General features: G+C 43.8%; 1 protein-coding gene across 4 annotated transcripts in view; it reads right to left on the reverse strand.

The window, feature by feature from the left end:
• LOC115102837 (rho GTPase-activating protein 12-like) overlaps positions 1 to 24,179 on the reverse strand; it is a 137,950-nt gene extending 113,771 nt beyond the window's left edge. For all 4 annotated transcript variants that reach the window (XM_029623193.2, XM_029623192.2, XM_029623191.2 and 1 more), the window contains exon 1: positions 24,012 to 24,179. The gene's annotated coding sequence lies outside the window, so the exon portion shown is untranslated. The remainder of the gene's footprint in view (positions 1 to 24,011) is intronic.
• Positions 24,180 to 24,373: the final 194 nt, after the last annotated feature.

The following is a 24,373-nucleotide window of genomic DNA, read 5'->3' on the forward strand; positions in this document are numbered from 1 at the left end:
ATTTTTGGTTCCAACCGCTGTGTCTTTGTGAGACACAGAGTAGGTGAATGGATGATTTCCACATGTGTGGTTCCCACCGTGAAGAATGGAGGTGGTGGTATGATGGTGCTTTGCTGGTGACACTGTGTGTGATTTATTTAGAATTTAAGGCACACTTAACCAGCATGGCTACTACAGCATGCTGCAGCGATACACTATCCCATCTGGTTTGCGCTTAGTGGGACTATCATTTGTTTTTTCCAACAGGACAATGACCCACCACACCTGCAGCCTGTGTAAGGGCTATTTGGTCAATAAGGAGAGTGATGGAGTGCTGCATCATATGACCTGGCCTCCACAATCACCCGAACTCAACCCAATTGAGATGGTTTGGGATGAGTTGGACCGCAGTGAAGGAAAAGCAGCCAACAAGTGCTCAGCATATGTGAGAACTCCTTTAAGACATTCCAGGAAAAGCATTCCAGGTGAAGCTGGTTGAGAGAATGCCAAGAGTGTGCAAAGCTGTCATCAAGGCAAAGGGTGGCTACTTTGAAGAATCTAAAAAATATTTGTGAAACACCTTTTTGGTTACTACATGATTCCATATGTGTTAATAGTTTTGATGTCTTCACTACTATTCTTCAATGTAGAAAACAGTCAAAATAAAGAAAAACCCTTGAATGAGTAGGTGTGTCCAATATTTTGACTGGTGCAGTATGTCTACAGAAATAATACAGAACCTGCTTCGGTTGCCTGTTTGAGCGCTTGCTTAATGGCCTACTGATTCCGTGAGCACAAGGCCTCAAGCAACCACTTGTCGCATAAACAATTTGCCGTGCTGTAATACATTTACATTACATTTAAGTCATTTAGCAGACGCTCTTATCCAGAGCGACATACAAATTGGTGCATTCACCTTATAGCTTTACACTTTATCCCCTCGTTAGACCAGCCTCTCTGGTATTATTTCTAATGTATTTAGTGTGTTCCAAATTGGCAGAGATGTTTTATTTATAATAATAACCCTCCTTTTTCCTTGATCTTCCTCTTATTGTTACTGTTATAATTATGATCATTATCAATAGTAGACATAGTATAGCAACCTTGTATAACCACCATCGAGCTGTAGACCTAAGAGTGCATCCTGCTTAAACTTAATACCGGAACTTACATAGGCCTATATTTCCATAATTATATAGGCTACTGTATCAATCAATGTATTTGTTATTTCGTGTCATCACACAGCATACAAGTCACTCATGATTTGAAATGCAAATCACAAAAAAACATTTTTTTATCTAACAGCACTTGTTTTGGCAAACGTAATATGCACACATCGCTTGCTGCTTAATTTATTTTTCTTAAATCTCCAGTATTTTCCACAACTAGTCAAATTTATTCCGCACATCTGACTTCCCCTTTACCTCCTGAGAAACCTGTAAACAGTCCCCCGTTTGAGTTTATTTCTCACGTCCTCTGCATGAATTTTGCTGTCACATGTGTTACAATGTTCAGAGTTCGTTATAACCAATTGATTGATGTGATTATGATATACTTTAGGTCAGGCCCTATTGGTCACATGCCACACAGCAGGGAGGTGAGAGACACAACAGATGCTAGTCACACAGTCACTCTTGGCTTTTTTTAACACAGTGCAGCAAGTCTGAGCAAGGCCAGTACAATCCAATCAATTGCGGTCGGACTCCCTCTAGTCATTTGTGTGTCGTAATTATTTCAAACAGTTCGCTTAAAGCATCAGAGAAGCTCAGTGTATATAGTTGATTTGATTAAAACAAGGGCTGTCAAACGATTAAAATAATTGTGATTAATTGCATTCAATTCTGTAGTGAATCTCAATTAAATCGCTCAAATTTGGTGCTAAATAAAGATTTTTCCATTTAAAAAAAGCTGTGTATTGAGTTATAGGCATGTAGTTAAGCAATACAAAAGTCTCAAAACTTACTAATGCTCCCAGCAGGCCTACTAATGCTCCCTCATAAATTCTCTCGCGCACACACACACACACACACACACACTTCAAATGATTGTTCTCCCAATTACTGACTGGAGGGTTGACTATAAGAAAATAAATGACTGGCTCTATGGATACAAAGAACAAAGAGCATGAACCTGTCCAACAATGTCATGAATTCCACAGAACATAAACCTTTGACCACACACTTCAGTCGTCCTCCAATTTCTTTTCACTGAGCCAGTTGCAAAGACAGACAAGCCTGTTGACAGTTTTAGATGATAAAGCTGCTCTCGTCTCTTGTACGATATACCCAGAGAGTGAAAACAACCTCACACAAGGTACTGATGTGGCAGGCGTTGCCAGGTACCTTCGTCCACCACAGGCCAGCCTGGTGGGTGCCCAGTCCTCCATTTTGATGCTGGGCTTTGCTTTGTAACGCTCCACACACATCTCAATGGACTCATCTTCATCAGAGTCATACTCAGAAGAACTCAAAAAGGGCAGCTTTATTCTTTGGTGTTTCTGACTCAGGTTTCTTTATCAGGTTGCTGTTCAGGCCTGTCTTCCTTCAGAAAGTTGCTGACCAAAGCCCACACCTCACCCCTCTCAGGTCTGGGAAGGCACTTCAGGTCCTTAAACCTTGGGTAGAGAGCAATGGCGATCTTCAGCCATGTGAGGTTGGTGAATGTCAGCTTGAATCATCGGAGCTATCTATCCCCCAAAGGAGATGACATAAAGCAGGTAACACCACTGAGCAGGAAATGTAATTCTCTCCTCCCAGAAGTTCAGTCAAGTACCTGCAGTGAAAGGTCATTCAAAATAACTTTAGTCAACTCTCTCACACACAATTATAACACTAACAGTGAGATAAAGAATATTACCTGCAGGGCTCCAGTAGTGCCTCCAGCTTCTGCAGTTCCTCCAGTTCAGCTGTGGTTGGCATGGTGATGTTGGTTTCTGTGGACTCGCTTTACCATTTCCAGAGTGGAACTCCATCTTGTTGTGACATCTTGTGCGAGTGACTCCTTTAGCCCATTTGCAACTTGCTGTTGTCCTATAGCTCTGCAGCGTTTGGTGGGCTGTGTTTGAAAAGCACAACAATTTTTCGGCATTTGGCTAGGGCATTGGGGAACCCGCTGTTCTGTAGGGATACTGTGATGGACCTTTGGAGACTGTGCGCGGTGCAGGGCAGGTGTTCAAAAGGCAGATGTCTCGCAGCTGAAATCATGTTCCGTGCACTCTGTGCAAACTGTGGTAACTTTGTTTTCAATGTTCCACTGCTTTGCTAGATCCATGAAATGCCCGGCGCATGTTTCAGCATAGTGCCTCTTTTCTGTCTACATTAAAGCCAGAGCGTGTGAATTCAGCGATGTGGTGCGCAGTAACTCCAAGGTAGTTGTGGTTACTGACCGAAGTCCAGTGGTCTCCATTGAGAGCAACAGCTGTTGCATGTTTCAACTCCTCCGCTTTCATTGCCCTCTCGCTTTCATACAGCTAGTGTATTCTTGTAACGACGGTGGCTCTCGTGGGTAACTCATACGTGGAGACGTTCAATGCTATCCGAATGATATGCCTCATCCGTCTTCCTCCACAATGTGGACTGGCCTGCAAGCTGTAGCTATCCACTTGGCTATTGCCTGTGTTAGCTTGCTGCCCGTCGACTTGTCCATAGGTCTCCGGTTCCCACCCTCTTCTAGCTTAGCCTGCCGAAGATGTCCTCCATTGCTACTAGTAACGTTACTTGTGTAAATGATGAAGAAGACTCTATGTACTTCGGTGATAAAGAAATTCAGCCTTGCAGTAGATGCAAATGACTTTGGTTTTATCCAGAGAGCCACCTGGGAGGGATTTGAAATTGAATTTATCATTTAAAAGCCCATTACTACTGTAGCATTCTCCCATCACTCAGTCATATGAGTAGCTAGCTAGTTAAAGTGGTTGTCAAACTAGCGCATTGGCTGCCAGGGCTTGAATTTGAACTATGGATGGTTCAGGGGGTCAAACTACAGGAAGAAAAATGTGTTAATGGTGTCAAAAAATGTATGGCATTAAAAATGTGTTAACTTTGACAGCCCTAATTAAAACACATAGGGAAAATGTATGGTAACATATACGTTTAAAAACTGACTACATGTTTAAAAACTCACACTCTGGTGTTCTAAATCAATAGTAAATCAACACGTCGGGAACATTAACTTGATTGACCATGCAGTAGGTCATGTAATTGTTACATGCACTATGCTTTGTGGACCCCACTGGACAGACGTTGCTCTCCGGTTTTGTGATGAAACAAAGGTGTGGTTGAATTTATTCTGCCACTTCTTATTGTCTCGGCCTTAGTTCATATGCCTTGCCACCGTGATATATAGGCCTAACAGGTTATAGAGCAAACAACGCATTTAAACAATGGGTTGTAATATGGCTTTTTCCCTGGCTTGTCTTCCCTAGTGATTTCACCCACGAACCGCTACTGAACTAAACAGCTAGACATCAAATGCGCATCAAACAACTATATGTAATTATTGAAGAATCCAGTTAATGACCGTATGGATTTTTAAAACATTTAATCATATTAAAGTTACTCTTTCTGTTTGAAGCATTGGATTTTGCAATCATATACATTATTTTGGATATGTGTGCCCATGAAAACTGTTTTCACACCGTAACATAGGGAGATAAGAAATGTTACAGTACACTGCCGAGATCGCCATACAAAAAAATAATGTAGCAAAATTTGAAATTATGTTTTTTTACATTGGATAAATTAGAGACTTGTATATCATACACTACAGATGAGGAACAATGGGAAAGTAATTCTGCTTTGAAAGTTGATAAACTTGTAACCCCACTTTTGAGAAAATGGCCCTTGAATGTTTTGGTACACCTACTGGAGAGCTCCTCTTTGTCTACACCCATTCAGCATCGTTCACACCATATTAAGCCTTAGTCCCACCAATCTCTTTAAGGATTCACATGTGAGGCCATGTAGTAAACACACGCTATATCAAATAAAATCAAAGTCTGTCACATGCACAGGATACAGAAGGTGTAAATGGTACAGTGATAGTATTCGCAGACTTGTATAGTAGCAATATCAAAAACCGAAAGTGTCCCAAAAAAAATATTTAAAAAATATGTTATCGTTATTAGATGACGCTTACCCGACACACTTGTCTAAATTGATGGGTCATGTGAAGGTAATGCTATAACGACCCCTCACCCACATCTAGCTAAGTGGATGGGTCACTATTGTCTAGACATGTACACATTCATTAAATACAATCAATGGCTGTAATCACCCCCAGACACACCTGCTAAATTGATGGGTCATGTAATAATCCGGCCGAAGTGGAGTCTTTTGTTTAGACATGCAGCTAGCTAAACAATAAACTGGGATAACCCCAACTCATACTACTACCAATAAAAACATTGTCAAAGCTGTAGTATGAATCTGCAGGTAGCTAAAGCTAACAAACTAGGTTCAATGTTAACTAGCGAACATTAGGCTATAACTAGAAATGCAAATGGATTTTTGAATTGAATATTATTACTACACAGATCATACACGTAACATTAGCTAGCGAGCCAGCAAGCTAACGTTTGCTAGCTAACTAACAGTATGCTTTAACTTGCAATAAAAATGGCTGACAAAATTAGAAACGTATATCTGTAAAATGTAGCTAGACTCTTACCCGTATATATGGATGAACGCTTCGCGGGAGACCGGAACCATTTAACTACATGTTGGTTGGCCAGCTTTGTGTAAAGTCACTCCGGTTCACACTGACAATGACATGTGCAGAAAGTAGCCCATCACTTTTCCTACTGATCTGTCGATAGCGCCTGCTAAATTTAGGGCATCAATGAGGAGAAAAATAGCAACTTTTTGGTAGTTTCCGATGGTGTCGTGTCTTTACTATCATTAAATGTGAATACTTATTTTATCAAATCAATTCTCTATGTGTAATTATTATTACGTGATTAAACTAATCATGTCAACTTAATTAACTAGGAAGTCGGGGCACCAAGGAAAATGTTGATTTTCAGAAGTATAATTTTCCAAATATAACTTCAGATATTTCTTCAGATATTTCTGTTATGTGTGAAATTTGTTTCTGTATAGTTTAGGTTCAGTTAAGGCAATTGTTGGGGTGATTATCAACTGGGCACAGGAGGCTCCTTCGACTGTCGAGAGAAGGAACAGAGCAGGCCCTAGTGTCGGGAGAAGGAGCAGAGCAGGCCCTAGTGTCGAGAGAAGGAGCAGAGCAGGCTCTAGTGTCGAGAGAAGGAGCAGAGGAATTAGGCCCCTAGTGTCGCCAAATCACAAGGCCAGAAGGAGCAGAGCAGGCCCTAGTGTCTGCATGAGAAGGAGCAGAGCAGGCCCTAGTGTCGAGAGAAGGAGCAGAGCAGGTCCATCCTAGTGTCGAGAGAAGGAGCAGAGCAGGCCCCAGTGTCGAGAGAAGGAGCAGAGCAGGCCCTAGTGTCGAGAGAAGGAGCAGAGCAGGCTCTAGTGTCGAGAGAAGGAGCAGAGCAGGCCCTAGTGTCGAGAGAAGGAGCAGAGCAGGCCCTAGTGTCGAGAGAAGGAGCAGAGCAGGCCCTAGTGTCGAGAGAGAAGAAGGTGGTGAGCAGAGCAGACCCTAGTGTCGAGAGAAGGAGCAGAGCAGGCCCTAGTGTCGAGAGAAGGAGCAGAGCAGGCCCTAGTGTCGGGAGAAGGAGCAGAGCAGGCCCTAGTGTCGAGAGAAGGAGCAGAGCAGGCCCTAGTGTCGGGAGAAGGAGCAGAGCAGGCCCTAGTGTCGGGAGAAGGAGCAGAGCAGGCCCTAGTGTCGAGAGAAGGAGCAGAGCAGGCCCTAGTGTCGAGAGAAGGAGCAGAGCAGGCTCTAGTGCCGGGAGAAGGAGCAGAGCAGGCCCTAGTGTCGAGAGAAGGAGCAGAGCAGGCCCTAGTGTCGAGAGAAGGAGCAGAGCAGGCCCTAGTGTCGAGAGAAGGAGCAGAGCAGGCTCTAGTGTCGGGAGAAGGAGCAGAGCAGGCCCTAGTGTCGAGAGAAGGAGCAGAGCAGGCTCTAGTGTCGGGAGAAGGAGCAGAGCAGGCCCTAGTGTCGAGAGAAGGAGCAGAGCAGGCCCTAGTGTCGAGAGAAGGAGCAGAGCAGGCCCTAGTGTCGAGAGAAGGAGCAGAGCAGGCCCTAGTGTCGAGAGAAGGAGCAGAGCAGGCCCTAGTGTCGGGAGAAGGAGCAGAGCAGTCCCTAGTGTCGAGAGAAGGAGCAGAGCAGTCCCTAGTGTCGAGAGAAGGAGCAGAGCAGGCCCTAGTGTCGAGAGAAGGAGCAGAGCAGTCCCTAGTGTCGAGAGAAGGAGCAGAGCAGGCCCTAGTATCGAGAGAAGGAGCAGAGCAGGCCCTAGTGTCGAGAGAAGGAGCAGAGCAGTCCCTAGTGTCGAGAGAAGGAGCAGAGCAGGCCCTAGTATCGAGAGAAGGAGCAGAGCAGGCCCTAGTGTCGAGAGAAGGAGCAGAGCAGGCCCTAGTGTCGAGAGAAGGAGCAGAGCAGTCCCTAGTGTCGAGAGAAGGAGCAGAGCAGGCCCTAGTATCGAGAGAAGGAGCAGAGCAGGCCCTAGTGTCGAGAGAAGGAGCAGAGCAGGCCCTAGTGTCGAGAGGGGCTATGCTGACCGCTCCTGCAGGAGTAATAAAGGCTTAGTGCACTAATTTGTTGGAAGAAATAAATAAATAAAAATATTTTTTTTATTGTGGTTTATCAGGGGGTGGTTTGATTCCAGGCTGTATCACATCCGGCCGTGATTGGGAGTCCCATGGGGCGGCGCACAATTGGCCCAGCCAAGAAAACAGAGGAGTGGCTTCGGGACAAGTCTCTGAATCTCCCTGAGTGGCCAGCCAGAGCCCGGACTTTAAGCCGTTACATTTGGAAAAAAAAAAAAAAAAAAAATCTGTTTTTGCTTTGTCATTATGGGGTATTGTGGGCAAATTGGTGATGGGGAAAAAACAATTTAATCCATTTTAGAATAAGGCTGTAACGTAACAAAATGAGGAAAAAGTCAAGGGGTCTGAATACTTTCTGAATGCACTGTATATGGACATTTTTAGATATATATAGGGTAAAGTTTATAATTTCATAACGAGGACATCAATCACTTTTGCTACCTGCACTGCATGGTCGAAGCGGGAGTAGGCCTATATATGGTCGGCATTCAGGTCCAAAAGGCTTCCAATGTTCCCACAAATGTTGTGTTAGTGATTAGAATTAGGGGCTATCTAGCTAGCTAAATTAACTGAGATAGGGAAAAACGTTGCATCTAATACAGGCCAGTACCAGTGGTGGAGAATATCAGCATTGTTTGTGCAACAGCTTGTTATTAACACTAGAAACGCTAAAGCAGTCATTTGGACTGCTCATTAATTCATTAATTGTATTACTCTACCACTTTTAAAAAGTCATGCCTGCTCCGTTCCTTCTCCCCCCAGTAGGGACTGTTCCGCTCCTTCTCCCCCCAGTAGGGACTGTTCCGCTCCTTCTCCCCCAGTAGGGACTGTTCCGCTCCTTCTCCCCCAGTAGGGACTGTTCAGTTCCTTCTCCCCCCAGTAGGGACTGTTCCGCTCCTTCTCCCCCCAGTAGGGACTGTTCCGCTCCTTCTCCCCCCAGTAGGGACTGTTCCGCTCCTTCTCCCCCCAGTAGGGACTGTTCCGCTCCTTCTCCCCCAGTAGGGACTGTTCCGTTCCTTTCCCCCAGTAGGGACTGTTCTTTTCCTTCTCCCCCAGTAGGGACTGTTCCGTTCCTTCTCCCCCCAGTAGGGACTGTTCCGTTCCTTCTCCCCCAGTAGGGACTGTTCCGTCCTTCTCCCCCAGTAGGGACTGTTCCGTTCCTTCTCCCCCAGTAGGGACTGTTCAGGTCAAAAGGCTTCTCCCCAGTAGGGACTGATTAGAATTCCTTCTCCCCCAGTAGGGACAGTCCCGTTGCATCTTCAGGCCCCCAGTAGGGACCGTGCAACAGCTCCTTCTCCCCCAGTCAGGGACCGTTCCGCTCCTTCTCCCCCAGTAGGGACCGTTCCGCTCCTTCTCCCCCAGTAGGGAGCTCCTTCTCCCCCAGTAGGGACCGTTCCGCTCCTTCTCCCCCAGTAGGGACCGTTCCGCTCCTTCTCCCCCAGTAGGGACCGTTCCACTCCTTCTCCCCCAGTAGGGACCGTTCCGTTCCTTCTCCCCCAGTAGGGACCGTTCCGCTCCTTCTCCCCCAGTAGGGACCGTTCCGCTCCTTCTCCCCCAGTAGGGACCGTTCCGCTCCTTCTCCCCCAGTAGGGACGTTCCGTTCCTTCTCCCTCCTTCTCCCCCAGTAGGGACGTTCCGCTCCTTCTCCCCCAGTAGGGACCGTTCCGCTCCTTCTCCCCCAGTAGGGACCGTTCCGCTCCTTCTCCCCCAGTAGGGACCGTTCCGCTCCTTCTCCCCCAGTAGGGACCGTTCCGCTCCTTCTCCCCCAGTAGGGACCGTTCCGTTCCTTCTCCCCCAGTAGGGACCGTTCCGTTCCTTCTCCCCCCAGTAGGGACCGTTCCGTTCCTTCTCCCCCCAGTAGGGACTGTTCCGTTCCTTCTCCCCCCAGTAGGGACTGTTCCGCTCCTTCTCTCCCCAGTAGGGACTGTTCCGCTCCTTCTCCCGACAGTTGAAGGCGCCACCCGTGCCCAGTTGATATTCACCCCAATAGTTGCCTCGAAAATGAACCTACACTATACAGAAATGTATTTCACACATGACAGATTAAATAAATTAAGTATGATGGGGGAGAAAGGGGGGAGACGAATGGATGCAGACGCTGCGTCAGCGTTGCTACAAAATCTGAATGAAAATGACTCCACTGGTGGGGAAGAAATGAATTATGATGACATCTCTGATGGTTATTCTTCTGATTCTGAGCCTCAGCCTGAATCTACACCTGCGAGGCGTAAGCGCAAAAAAGCCAGAACGGTGCAGACTGAGCAGGTGCCTGCGCCACCACCAAATAACACGGTGAGACAGGAGAGAGGAAGGGACGGCACTGTTTAGATTGAACAAGTCGGTGACAATGCTGATGGCCGATTAACAGCACAAAATGTCATCACTGAGAGCAGACCCGACATCTCAAGCAAAAAACATCATCAGCAACGCACTCATCAGAATACGTTGTTTATGTGACATGGACATGATCAGCAACGCACTCATCAGAATACGTTGTTAATGTGACATGGACATGATCAGCAACGCACTCATCAGAATACGTTGTTTATGTGACATGGACATCATCAGCAACACACTCATCAGAATACGTTGTTTATGTGACATGGACAACATCAGCAACGCACTCATCAGAATACGTTGTTTATGTGACATGGACATGATCCAACTGATGCCATTGTGCGAAGACACACACCATGTAAAAGCACGAGTTGACAATCATTTACTATTTCTGACTGCTGTCAGACACATTCATTATATTTCCATTATTGCTTTTGGTGCTTATGATGATGTTAAGGCTACTGATGATTTCATCATTTGACCGTGCGTCTTGGTGGTTGGGATATTATATATTTTTTGTAGCTATACAAATAAGATGTTACCGCGTTCCAACACATATGCTTTCTGTTTCATAGTTGTAACAAAGGTACCCCATGAATAAAAAGGCACACTTGAATTAATATTTTTGTTTTGTTTTTACATAACCTACAGTAACAAACTAATGAAAATGTTATTTTGTTATAAAATATATATATATATATATATATATATATACACTGCTCAAAAAAATAAAGGGAACACTTAAACAACACAATGTAACTCCAAGTCAATCACACTTCTGTGAAATCAAACTGTCCACTTAGGAAGCAGCACTGATTGACAAATTTCACATGCTGTTGTGCAAATGGAATAGACAACAGGTGGAAATTATAGGCAATTAGCAAGACACCCCCAATAAAGGAGTGGTTCTGCAGGTGGTGACCACAGTCCACTTCTCAGTTCCTATGCTTCCTGGCTGATGTTTTGGTCACTTTTGAATGCTGGCGGTGCTTTCACTCTAGTGGTAGCATGAGACGGAGTCTACAACCCACACAAGTGGCTCAGGTAGTGCAGCTCATCCAGGATGGCACATCAATGCGAGCTGTGGCAAGAAGGTTTGCTGTGTGTGTCAGCGTAGTGTCCAGAGCATGGAGGCGCTACCAGGAGACAGGCCAGTACATCAGGAGACGTGGAGGAGGCCGTAGGAGGGCAACAACCCAGCAGCAGGACCGCTACCTCCGCCTTTGTGCAAGGAGGAGCAGGAGGAGCACTGCCAGAGCCCTGCAAAATGACCTCCAGCAGGCCACAAATGTGCATGTGTCTGCTCAAACGGTCAGAAACAGACTCCATGAGGGTGGTATGAGGGCCCGACGTCCACAGGTGGGGGTTGTGCTTACAGCCCAACACCGTGCAGGATGTTTGGCATTTGCCAGAGAACACCACGATTGGCAAATTCGCCGCTGGTGCCCTGTGCTCTTCACAGATGAAAGAAGGTTCACACTGAGCACCTGACAGACGTGAGATGCCGTGGAGAACATTCTGCTGCCTGCAACATCCTCCAGCATGACCGGTTTGGCGGTGGGTCAGTCATGGTGTGGGGTGGCATTTCTTTGGGGGGGCGCACAGCCCTCCATGTGCTCGCCAGAGGTAGCCTGACTGCCATTAGGTACCGAGATGAGATCCTCAGACCCCTTGTGAGACCATATGCTGGTGCGGTTGGCCCTGGGTTCCTTCTAATGCAAGACAATGCTAGACCTCATGTGGCTGGAGTGTGTCAGCAGTTCCTGCAAGCGGAAGGCATTGATGCTATGGACTGGCCCGGAGATCCCTCAGGAGACCATCCGTCACCTCATCAGGAGCATGCCCAGGCGTTGTAGGGAAGTTATACAGGCACGTGGAGGCCACACACACTACTGAGCCTCATTTTGACTTGTTTTAAGGACATTACATCAAAGTTGGATCAGCCTGTAGTGTGGTTTTCCTCTTTAATTTTGAGTGTGACTCCAAATCCAGACCTCCATGGGTTGATACATTTGATTTCCATTGATAATTTAGGTGTGATTTTGTTGTCAGCACATTCAACTATGTAAAGAAAAAAGTATTTAATAAAAATATTTCATTCATTCAGATCTAGGATGTTATTTTAGTGTTCCCTTTATTTTTTTGAGCAGTGTATATATATATATATATATTCATTCTAATGTTGCCCATGACCTTCATAAACTCAAATTATAATTTTTGAAATAGCCTTGAAGTAGCCTATTAATTATACATAAATTACACTTAAAATGTTGTAGTCAGAATGACTGCTCATTAACTTGAGGGGGGGGCCGAGGCCCAGTGGTTAGTGTTAATCAGAGGAAAAGGCGATCTATTTCAATTTCATTAGGGTCCCATGGGAAACACTGACAAACACTTTGGTTCCAACTGTCACGAATATCTCCTCCCTTACTTTTTCATTCGTCATGCCAAACAAAATAGCAGTCCAAGTGTCCACTCTATTCCAACCATAAAATGATCATTCTATTTCTACGATTCCAACAATTTACCAAAGTGTTTTGATGTATAAATCGGAAGTCAAATCTAAAATCCCAATATTTGGTACAAAAATCACATTTTTTGCCCATGTCGTGCAGTCCTAACAGATAGGCCTATTTAGTTTGGCTAGGCATCTCAGGCTAGACATTCAGTCAGCCAGCCAAAAGTATAGGAGCAATTCACAAAACCTTTAATACAGTGGTATCCCATATAATATTTAAACCATAACTCATTGCAATAAGCTAACATTTGACATCCCAGGCTAGACATTCACACAACTGGCCCAGGGAAGTAGAGTCAGTAAATGTATTTGAACAACAACCAAACCCCCACCCTAGTGGCAACCCAAGAGATTAATGAAAAAAACATAGCTCACTGCGATGTCAAAACATCTAGAAATGTTAGGTTAATGGGAAAAAACTGTGCTCATTCAAGAAGGGGGAATTGTTTGTGATTTGATCAGCCTAAGGCCATTGCTTATTTGCTGTGCCTCAAGTTGTTTCACGTAGGCTTAGGCCACAGTATTGGGATACATTCTACCATCCAACTTTAACCAGGCAATTAGGAATCTTTCTGCACAAAAGCATGACCGTCGCCATCTTAAATCAGTCATCGCACAAACACGATTTCATTGCTCTCACATTTCCAGGCGTACACCAAACAATCCTTTTCAAAAACATTGGTTTTGAGTCGCCTAATTACTGGGGTCTTAAGAAAAGGGTTCCCACAGAACGACCACAGCGAGCCAAACTGCCTTGTGTATTTATACCCTGGCTCCACACAGTGTGCAAACGTCCAGACAGAGGCCACAGAGAGAGTGACTTTAAAACTCATCTAAAAACTGCTCAAAAAGGGGCACCAATTTAGTGACCTTGCCCTGGGGGTTAGAGAGTCTGCACTGAAATTAGAAGGTCGGGGGTTTGGTCAAGTCATACCAAAGACTTAAAAATGTGACCGGATGTCTCTCTGATTGGGGGCAAGGCCCTACGACAGACTAGTGTACAGTCCTGGGGGTGACTTGTACATCAAGCTGTCTCACACTACATAACCAGGAGATAAGATCCTGCCCAACGGGCCGTTCTACCTCGGACGAGCTTACTGAAGGGGTCCTAAAAGCTTCCGTAACCAACCTCACCAGCGGTCTCCTCTCTTCATAGGCTACTGTTACCGTGGCTAACCAAGCCTCGAGGTGGCTCAGTCAGTGAAGACAAACTCCTTACCAGATGATCGGTGTGCCTAGCGACAATGCCTAGGGCCTAGGCCTGTAGCTTTACTCACCTGTTTTTGTGGACAGGGCCTGCCCTATTGTGTAGCCAAAAGACTAACGGGTCTGCTCTGGAGACTGGATGCTGCTCATAAGACGCATGCAATGTTTTGTACATGAAGCACATCGTTTAGAGACAGAAGGTGTGTTTAACAAACAGCACAGAGTTTCTATTCTCATCCAGCAGCATGAAGATTTAACCCTCATAATTCATTACCACTGAACACTCAGATGGATCCCAAAACACATCCCAGAGAAAAAAAGCCAGAGAGAGGATCCAAATAAACAAGGATAAACGCAGTGTCCCATGGGCAATTTAAATGCAAACTCAATACGCTAATGCAACGTGGTAAAAATATTGTTTTATGAATCACAATTCACTGCGCCAAGGCTGCATCCCAAAAATATATATATATTTTGGGCAGATCGAACTCTATTTTGGTGGCCTCTGGTACATTGTAATGGCTTAATGCCATCTGAAATACACAGCTAAATTATTGAATACTTTAAACGACTACCTCCCAGATTGGTAAAATGCGTTGTGACAAATTTTTTATTACAATTATTGCAAATGTAGTGTATTAGTTGTTTTGGATATCGCCTAGGCCCACAGTATATGATGAGGGTTATTTTCTAAGTCAAATTAAACCAGTCTTCCAGATTAAAGTCATATGTACAGTTTTACTGCAAGATACTACAGGTCAAAAGGGAAAGAACTCATTCAAGGTTGGTTTTTTTAAACTGTTTTCTACATTGTAGAATTATAGTGAACATCAAAAATATGAAATAACACATATCAAATCATGTAGTAACCAAAAAAAAGTGTTCAACAAATCCAAATGTTTTATTTGAGATTCTTCAAATAGCCACCCTTTGCCTTGATGACAGCTTTACATTTCAATTAACAGGTGTGGCTTCCTAAAAGTACATTTGTATTAGAATTGATTTCCTTCTTAATGTGTTTGAGCCAATCAGTTGTGTTGTGACAAGGTGGGGGGGGATATACAGAAGATAGCCCTATTTGGTAAAAAAACATCAAGCGCTATGATGAAACTGGCTGTCATGAGGTCCACCACAGGAATGGAAGACCCAGAGTTACCTCTGCTGCAGAGGATAAGTTCATTAGAGTTAACTGCACCTCAGATGCAGCCCAAATAAATGCTTCACAGAGTTCAAGTAAACAGGCACACCTCAACATCAACTGTTCAGAGGAGAATGTGTGAGTCAGGCCTTCATGGTTGAATTGCTGCAAAGAAACCACAACTAAAGGACACCGATAATAATAAGAGATTTGCTTGTGCCAAGAAACACGAGCAATGGGCATTAGACCGGTGAAAAGTCCAAATGTGAGAAAAAGTTCTAACCGTCGTGTCTTTGTGAGATGCGGTGAGGGTGAACGGATGATCTCCTCAGGTGAACGTAAAGCATTGAGGAGGAGGTGTTATGGTGGGGGGGGGGGGGGGGGGGGGTGCTTTGCTAGTGACACTGTCAGTGATTTATTTAGAATTCAAGGCACACTTAACCAGCGTGGTTACCACAGCATTCTGCAGCGATACGCCATCCCATCTGGTTTGGGCTTAGTGGGACTATCATTTGTTTTTCAAGAGGACAATGACCCAACACACCTCCAGGCTGTGTAAGAACTATATTTGACCAAGAAGGAGAGTGATTGGAGTGCTGCATCAGATGACCTGGCCTCCACAATCCCCTGACCTCATCCAAAATGACAGGTGTCTGTCCTGTCAATAAATCACTAGGAGATGCATATTGTTCATTCTAAAGGGAGAAGGCTATACAGACTTTTCTGACAAGCAAAGCAAAATGAAAACATGCCTGAAGTGAAGTGGAAAACTCTGCTAACTCCAGTGGGATTAACCCTTCCTAATAGGAATACCTCAGCCATAACACCATCCCTGGATTTCCCAACCCTGGTCCTAGAGTACCCCCAACAGTACACATTTCTATTGTAACCCTGGACAAGCACACCTAATTCAACTAGTCATCAAGCCCGCAATGAGTTAAATGAGGTGTGTTTGTTTAGGGCTACAACAGAAATGTGTACTGTCAGGGGTACCCGAGGACCAGGTTTGGGAAACACCGACACAGGGAATAGGGTGCCATTTGGGACAGAGCCTGGGTCTGTCTGATTGCCTGCATCTCTTCCAGACAAACTGTTGATCAGAGGACTCCTGATTCGGGTGGCCAGAATGACGGGAAGACGCAGAAGCCCTATTTCTATATAATCCCCATCTAATTCTGAGGAGACAATCGAGAGTAGCCAGGACAAGACACCAGTGTCTTCCAGCAACCTTGCTTCCCTGAGGCTTTTCAGGTGCCTCTGACAAGTAAACATTTTTATTATTCTTAAAAAGTGGCAATGCATACTTTAGGGATTTTTTCTTATTTTTTTTCCTTCTATAGGCTATTACAACAATTAAATAGAAACTGTCGGTCCTTGAATTTTTTTTTTGAAATGTCTTTAAAAGTCTTGAACCCTCTACAGGCTTTGCAAATGAAAGATAAAATCACTTGCTTATTGAAATGATTCACGCATCATTCGCTTTCCTGTCCGGCAGAATCATGATTATTTGCACGGAAACACCACTAGTAAAACACACCTGTCTGGCTGGCTGAATTAAAGGGTTGAAATGTATCATATTTTCCCCAGACCTCAAAAATGGTCCCTTGATGTGGTTTAAGCATTGTTGTGGAGTTATAACATCCAATTTAGTTGTTTATCTATTAGGAAAAGTGTCATTTTGACATCAATTTTCATTTTGTATTTTTCTTGTGCCGTGGTATCGTTTTGGTAACGGAATTGCAAGACAAAGCAACGTTTCTTAAACTTACAGTAGGCAAATCATTTCTCCAAAACTAAATGTGTTGATATTAGTTGGAAGGGTTCTGATGTATTTCTAATACCTTGTAAGACTTTATGGTAGATGTTGTCTAAGACGCCTTTTCCATCTGTTTGACTAGAAATCAAAGCCTTTGCTTATTCCTCATTTTTAGGATTGGGAAAAAGGTTGAATTTTTTCAAATAAATGCCTTAATTTCTCAAAATACACTTTTGGCTGTCATTTACACCCAATGTGACGTGCTCCTGAGAACTTCACGTTGGTGCTCATGGGTCCTTTTCGATGGAAATGCCCATATAGCATACCTTACAATAAAATATTCTCTAAAACAGTACAGTAAAACTACTCTGCAATAAGAGTTGGATTTGTAAACCAGATGAGTTCTCAAATAGCAGCTGCCCAATACCACAATGTCGGATGCGTCGGGATATAAGGTATAGAGAATGATAGAAATAGAATGTTTGACTTTCAAATACTAAATGTTCAGTGAAGTCATATTTAGGTCGTTTAAATTATTAACTTTCCTACTAACATTCTAAAAGTTGACAGTGCCAAACAAAATCTTGCCAATCCATTCATTATTCTACCATGACTGAGTACGATACATGTTTTCCATAATGTACGTTATATGCATATATATTGAACAAAAATATAAACGCAGCGTGTAAAGTGTTGGTTCCATTTTTCATGAACTGAAATAAGAGATTGCAGAGATGTTCCATACGCACAAAACGCTTATTTCCCTCAAATGTTGTGCACACATTTGTTTACATCCCTGTTAGTGAGCATTTCTACTTTGCCAAGATAATCCATTCACCTGACACATGTGGCATATCAAAAAGCTGATTAACAGCATGAGCATTGCACAGATGCACCTTGTGCTGGGGACAATAAAAGGCCACTCAAATTTGCAGTTTTGTCATGCCACAGATGTCTCAAGTTGAGGGAGCATGCAATTGGCATGCTGACTGCAGGAATATCCACCAGAGATTTTGCCAGAGAATTGAAAGCTGCCAACAAAATCGCTTTAGAGAATTTGACAGTACGTCCAACCGGCTTCACAACCACGAGTAACCACGCCAGCTCAGGACCTCCACATCCGGTATCTTCACCTGCGAGATCATCTGAGACCAGCCAGTTTATGAAACCGAGGAGTATTTATGTCTGTAATAAAGCCCTTTTGTGGGTAAGAACTCATTCTGATAGGCTGCGCCTGGCTCCCAAGTGGTTGTGCCTAAGCCCTCCCAGGCACACCCAAGACTGCACACCCAAGACTGCACACCCATGGCTGCACACCCAAGACTGCACACCCATGGCTGCACACCCATGGCTGCACACCCATGGCTGCACACCCATGACTGCACACCCAAGACTGCACACCCAAGACTGCACACCCATGGCTGCACACCCAAGACTGCACACCCATGGCTGCACACCCATGGCTGCACACCCAAGACTGCACACCCATGGCTGCACACCCAAGACTGCACACCCAGACTGCTAATCCGGCCAAACCCAGGAAGCTGAGCCTGCCAGATGTGATACAGCCTGGATTCAAACCAGGTATTATACACCCATTTTTGGCTGCACACCCCAAAAGACTACAAAGACACACAGGCCTAAATAGACTGCACACTCAATATATCAAGACTGCACTTTTTGGTCCACCCATTGTGGCTGATCTATCTACCAGCCACCCTGCCCAGTCATGTGAAATCTGTTGATTATTTATTTAAATACAATTATTTAACCTTTATTTAACTAGGCAAGTTAGTTAAGAACAAATTCTTATTATATATATATATACTGATAAGCCTATTCTTTACCATGTTAAAGCCCTATTTCAGATGCCCTACTTTGTCATCTATAGGACATCAACAGCCAGACAGGATTTCATTAAATAAGCTATATGCTCAATACTTTTGGTGCATTTCACGATGTTCAACTTCAATTCACTGGCACTATGAAGAATAGCTTAGCCATACTCATTGATAGCCTAATGTATACTTCTGGTGAATTTACGCAACACGAGAAATTGCGAAATACAAATTATCAAAACATAGAATATATTCTATGCGCACAATTCCGACTGTCTGCCCGATCCGCTCTCCCTCGCTGGCTTGCCTTCTCTTTCCCTTGGCTATGTAAAACGCTAGTGTGTTTGGTCTTCAGACTGTTGCGTGTAGAATAGCTCAGCCTATTGATAGCCCCTAATTTAGTGAACTTGTGCAAGACATTGGAAGCAAAGAAATTGCAAGATATCGCAATGCTGTAGCCTATACATCTTTATGATACCTGATGCAAGGTTCTGACTGTCTGCCTGGTGCCCGACATGCCTAGCTATGCCTGGCTGTGCCGCTCCCCTCTCTCGTTAGCTCGATCTTTCTTTGCTGTGAAAGATGCAAGAGTTTGTGTCCTTGAAGAACCCACGGCAACTTGTTTCCTCCGTAGCAAAAACACTGAATCTTAGGAGTCGATTATTGTAGAGTTGACTCCCCACCACTAAACATTGAGAGATATTCTGATTAGTAACCTAGCAGTTGAAGCAAACTCAAACATTGAAAAAGGTTGAAAAACAACCTAGCTGGTGAACAAAATGTAAATAGTTAAGAAACACAAGAATAAAGTCCCACTAGTAGACTTCAGTAAAATATACCAACTTTTCCGACTGTGCGCAGCGCTTCTAAAAATGTATCTTCAGCATCCCCAGCCAGACAGTGTCGCGCAAGGTGGGACATATTTGGATTCATAGCGCTGTGTGATTAGCTACCAGCTATGAAACAAAACAACAGAAACACATTGCTATAAAATGTGCTCATACTTGACAACTATTTTTATTCACAAATGTGAGTGAAAGAAACGCTTGCACTGTGGAACACAGGAGGATGGAGGCACATTAGTTGGGGAGGACAGGCTCGTGGTAACAACTGGGGTTATTGGAATGTATCAAACGCATCAAACACGTGGTTTGATAACATTCCAGACATTACATCCTCCTGGCAGGTGTTCATTTTAGGCCTTGATATCATGTGCCGTGGAGGGCACAATCTAACCCAAAGTCCAGAAATGAGAGCTTCCAAAAATGCCAAAAGCCTGGGCCTCTGGAGACTTAACTGTCAACAACATATGCTTCACTATTCCCCCTTCTCTCAAGGAGCATGTGTGTGCCAAGACCCATAGGCTTCTCTCAAGGAGCATCTGTGTGCCAAGACCCATAGGCTTCTCTCAAGGAGCATGTGTGTGCCAAGACCCATAGGCTTCTCTCAAGGAGCATCTGTGTGCCAAGACCCATAGGCTTCTCTCAAGGAGCATGTGTGTGCCAAGACCCATAGGCTTCTCGAAGGGATCCCACCCTTGTCACCAATGCATCTGACCGAGATACTGCATGTTACAGTAAAATCATTTGTCACCGGTCGAACTGATTCTACATTGAATGGAGTCTCCGAGATGCTCAAACAAGCATGTGTATCTGTAGTTGGTGTTCTTCAACTCTAAAACGCACTAGACTGAGTAAGACAAAACCCACAAACAAAAGACAACAGGCAAATGCATATGCGGTCCCAATGTCTAAATAGTGGCTGCAGGGTTAGTTGAAACTGCAGGTAGGATTGTTCTCCTCACAGGTGAGTGATTCAGCCCATGCTTGGTGAATAGCACTTGGTTGATCACTGGGAGCAGGATACAGGAGAGCTGAATAGATCATGAGAGACAAAAGTGATAATCAAATAAAAATTATCGCAGCAAAATAATTAGTTTGTGAGCTAGAAAAATGAACATCCCGGCAGTCTGAGGCAGGGAGCTCTGCAATCATCCTACTCCAACTATTGTCAGGGATAATGTGGCATCTCTTATTTGTCAGTATGAATGAAATTAGTGGGTCCTGCCTTGATGACTGTATTACCTTTACACTACTGGTCCTATAGACTTTTATGGTCTTAAAAGTATCGGACCCTTTTTTTCAATTTTCACCTAAAATGACATACCCAAATCTAACTGCCTGTAGCTCAGGCATTGAAGCAAGGACATGCATATTCTCGATACCATTTGAAAGGACACACTTTGAAGAAGTTTGTGGAAATAATGTAGGAGAATGTAACACATTAGATCTGGTAAAAGATAATACAAAGAAAAAAAACATTATTTTGTTGTTTTTTGTACCATCATCTTTGAAATGCAAGAGAAAGGCCATAATGTACTGTTCCAACCCAGGCGCAATTTAGATTTTGGCCACTAGATGACAGCAGTGTATGTGCAAAGTTTTAGACTGATCCAATGTACTATTGCATATTTGTTCAAAATGTTGTATCAAGACTGCCCAAATGTGCCTAATTGGTTTATTAATACATTTAAGTTCATAACTGTGGCACTCTCAAACAATAGCATGGTATTATTTCACTGTAATAGTTACTGTAAATTGGACAGTGCAGTTAGATTAACAAGAATGAAAGCTTTCTGCCCATATCAGATGTCTATGTCCTGGGAATATTTACAACCTCATGCTAATCACATTAGCCTACGTTAGCTCAACCATCCCACGGGGGGGGGGGGACACACACCGATCCTGTAGAGGTAGATTTGGAATAAACTGATAGCTAATACGTTTCTTGTCCCGGAATGGCAAGCTAACTCGTGATAAAGCTATCTGCTTCTGCTAGCTATTAACTTGTAACTAAATAGCAAGCTAGTTACATTACGAAGGTTTCTGTGTTCTAAGTTGGGAGTCATTTTACAGCTCGCATTGATGGTATCACGTTTCTATAAACGAAAAAGTTAACTAGATTACAAATAAATAAGACTACCAGATAGCAGTTGGTCTGACAGATCTCTCTCGAGCCGTCGCCAGCTGTCTACTACCTTTGGCATGGATAACATGATTGCCAGACGTGATCAGCAGAGATAGTACACAAGTTTGGATTGGTTTACAGTTTAGTACTCAACTGGATTTGCCTGTCCAGTTAGCGAACAAAACAAGTATTATTTCGTCGCAAGAATTGACGTTGCCAACAAACAGAAATATGCTCAGAAGAAATAAATATACACAATGTAAAAAGCAGCTCCTCCCTCGATAGATCATCTCAGCCCAACGCCACAGGTGTATGTGGCAATGCACTGCCATTTGGCACGCAGCATGTTGGCAGTACTTGCTGGGACTTGTCGTGCAGTGTATCACAGGCGGTATGAAAGCGGGACAAAATGAATTGACAACCCAAATCATTGCAAGGGCCGGATAGAGATGTGTCAGGCATTGTGTTTGACACAGTGCCTTAAGGGATAGTGTGACATTTTGGCAATTAAGCCCTTTTTTTCTATTTACCCAATCAGACGAACTCATGGATACCATCTCTGCGTGGAGTTAAGGTAGTTTCTGGAACCATTGCCAACTAGTGTTAGTGCAATGACTGGAAGTCTACAGCAACAGCTAGCATGCTAATTGCCAAAATGTCACATTATCCCTTTACCACGTCTGGTTTTGATCTGTCTGCTCACTACAGAGCGCTAATACCCACTGAGGCACAGAACTGCATTTCAAATGCCATTTCTGTTTTCTGTGATAATGAGGTGCTTTAGTACACGCCCTATGTTCCTCCAGGAACAAAGATGGCATAAGTACAATGAGGTGTTGGATGGGATAGGATTGGGAGGGGCCGTTTCAATGGCACTGACTGAATACAAAGTGTCACTAGCTACAGGACAGAAGTCAGGCCGAGTTAGGAGTGATGGAACTCCGTGTTTGCATCCCAAATGGCACCCTATTCCCAATAGAGTGCACTACTTTTGACGAGGGCCTGGTGTTTTCATCTAATGAGCAATGGGCTACATGGACTGGAATGGAGAATCTGCCACTGTCAGCACGCCACTTAGCTACTCTCCCTCCCTCACAGATAATAAGGCATTGACTGAGGAAGTAACATCGACATCAGCTACTTTTACTGAAGGTTATTTCAATAGGCCTACACACTGACTGCTGCTGTACTGCTGTTTAAGATGCCTTTATTTTAGAACATGTCAATTATGCTGCATTCACTTATTTACAGAATGGAAAGAGACAGACACCAAGGTAAGGAGATATAAAAGAACTTGGAAACTAACACCGGGATTATTGAGGAAACCTTCAAGGGTAAGAGAAGACACAGATCCTGGACTAAAATACACAGAGGGCATGGTGATGCTATTGCAATGCTGTAACTAATCTTGTCCCAGGCCAGCCCCACTCTAGCAATTGAGGCTGGAGATGAGGTTATGCTGTAATCAGGGCAATTCCACAGTAACAGATTGATGCTGAGACTCCGATTTTTTCCACTTTAAAATGTCAAAACAAAAAACAATGATTGCAAAGTTAAACAGCTTTATTTACAAGGACTACTTCAAACAATTTCCACGGAACACTTTATAAAAACCCAATCACCCTGCAAATGCAAAGTTTGGTAACAGAATGAAGGTCGGTGCCAATGCATAGCTTCCTGGAATATTTCTGCCTCTCTTCTCTCAACCTAGTCTCAGAGCAAAACGTAATATATTTGACTAAATCCATGCCACATCATTTAATATGATATGTTACTTTACGTTGGCATTACACCGGCCTACTAAAGTTATAGTGGTCATACAATATAATACAAGTTGTATGACATAGTATCCTATGTCTGGATCACATTTGACCCGTTTAGCATGATATATTATGTTTGACTGCTTTAGTATATAGTAAGTTAGAAACTAACCTTAACCCTTGAATCTAACATCCTATGTTCCTAATTAGCTAAAAAAAAGTGACCTGTGAGGTATATGCCCAACCAACCACCCTCCTTTCATTTTTGCCTTACTAAGCAACCTCCTGTCCATACCAAACAAACTTATTTGAGTGTCTCGCATTTATGTAACGTGTTATTTGAGTGTCTCGGATTTACATTTATGTAACGTGTAGTCAATGTAATGCAACCTAACAGAAGTAACAGTATACTAAATGAAGTGACACGGATTTTAGTAAAATATAATAGGTTTTGCTCTGAGACCAGGCTGCATTTCTCCATAGGTAACTACAGCTAGCTAGGTGGTGTAAGGGGAAACGAGTCTCAACATTCTCATTTTCACATTCCAGGGCACGAAATAAGCAACTCTACCTGGTTTGTGTTTACCTCCTAGGTACATGGTCAATATTTCCAAGCTCTCGCCTAACCAGTAATTTACTTGTCGACAATCTAACGACCAGTGTCTTGTGCCGTGAAACGGCGAGTCAAAACAGGTTGATTCTAACTCCAGAAAATTGGGTAATTTTCCTAGCTGAAAACAAATACATTTGTGGAAAGACGCACTAACATTAACTATGGTTGCTAATAAGACCTTTTACTATATCCTGGGAAAAGACACAAATCAGACTTGACATACCTTTTCTTCTGGCGGTGATAATCCTTGTTTTGTAAAACTATAAGCACTTGTGATGAGAGTAAAACGTTAATTCCATAAACTTTTCTTCCTTCACCTCCCCGTCAGCCCAACACTGAAGTCACACCACTAGTAGCAGGGTAGCAGCACAACACATTTTCTCCACCTCGTTTCCACTTCTCCCTGACGTTCCCGCTGGTGCTCGCTCCCGCTTTTGCCTGCCTGCAAACTTCGCTACCACTCAAGACAGCCCGCCACCTTTTTTCGAGGGAGAGAGCAGTGATGGGGTACTGCCACCATGTGGCGGACGGGAAAACGTCTCCAAACACCTGTAGTCGCAGCCTGGTCTCATAGACTAGACGTAA

Source organism: Oncorhynchus nerka, linkage group LG20 (genome assembly GCF_034236695.1).
Source record: "Oncorhynchus nerka isolate Pitt River linkage group LG20, Oner_Uvic_2.0, whole genome shotgun sequence".
In the NCBI taxonomy this organism is placed as follows: Eukaryota; Metazoa; Chordata; class Actinopteri; order Salmoniformes; family Salmonidae; genus Oncorhynchus; species Oncorhynchus nerka.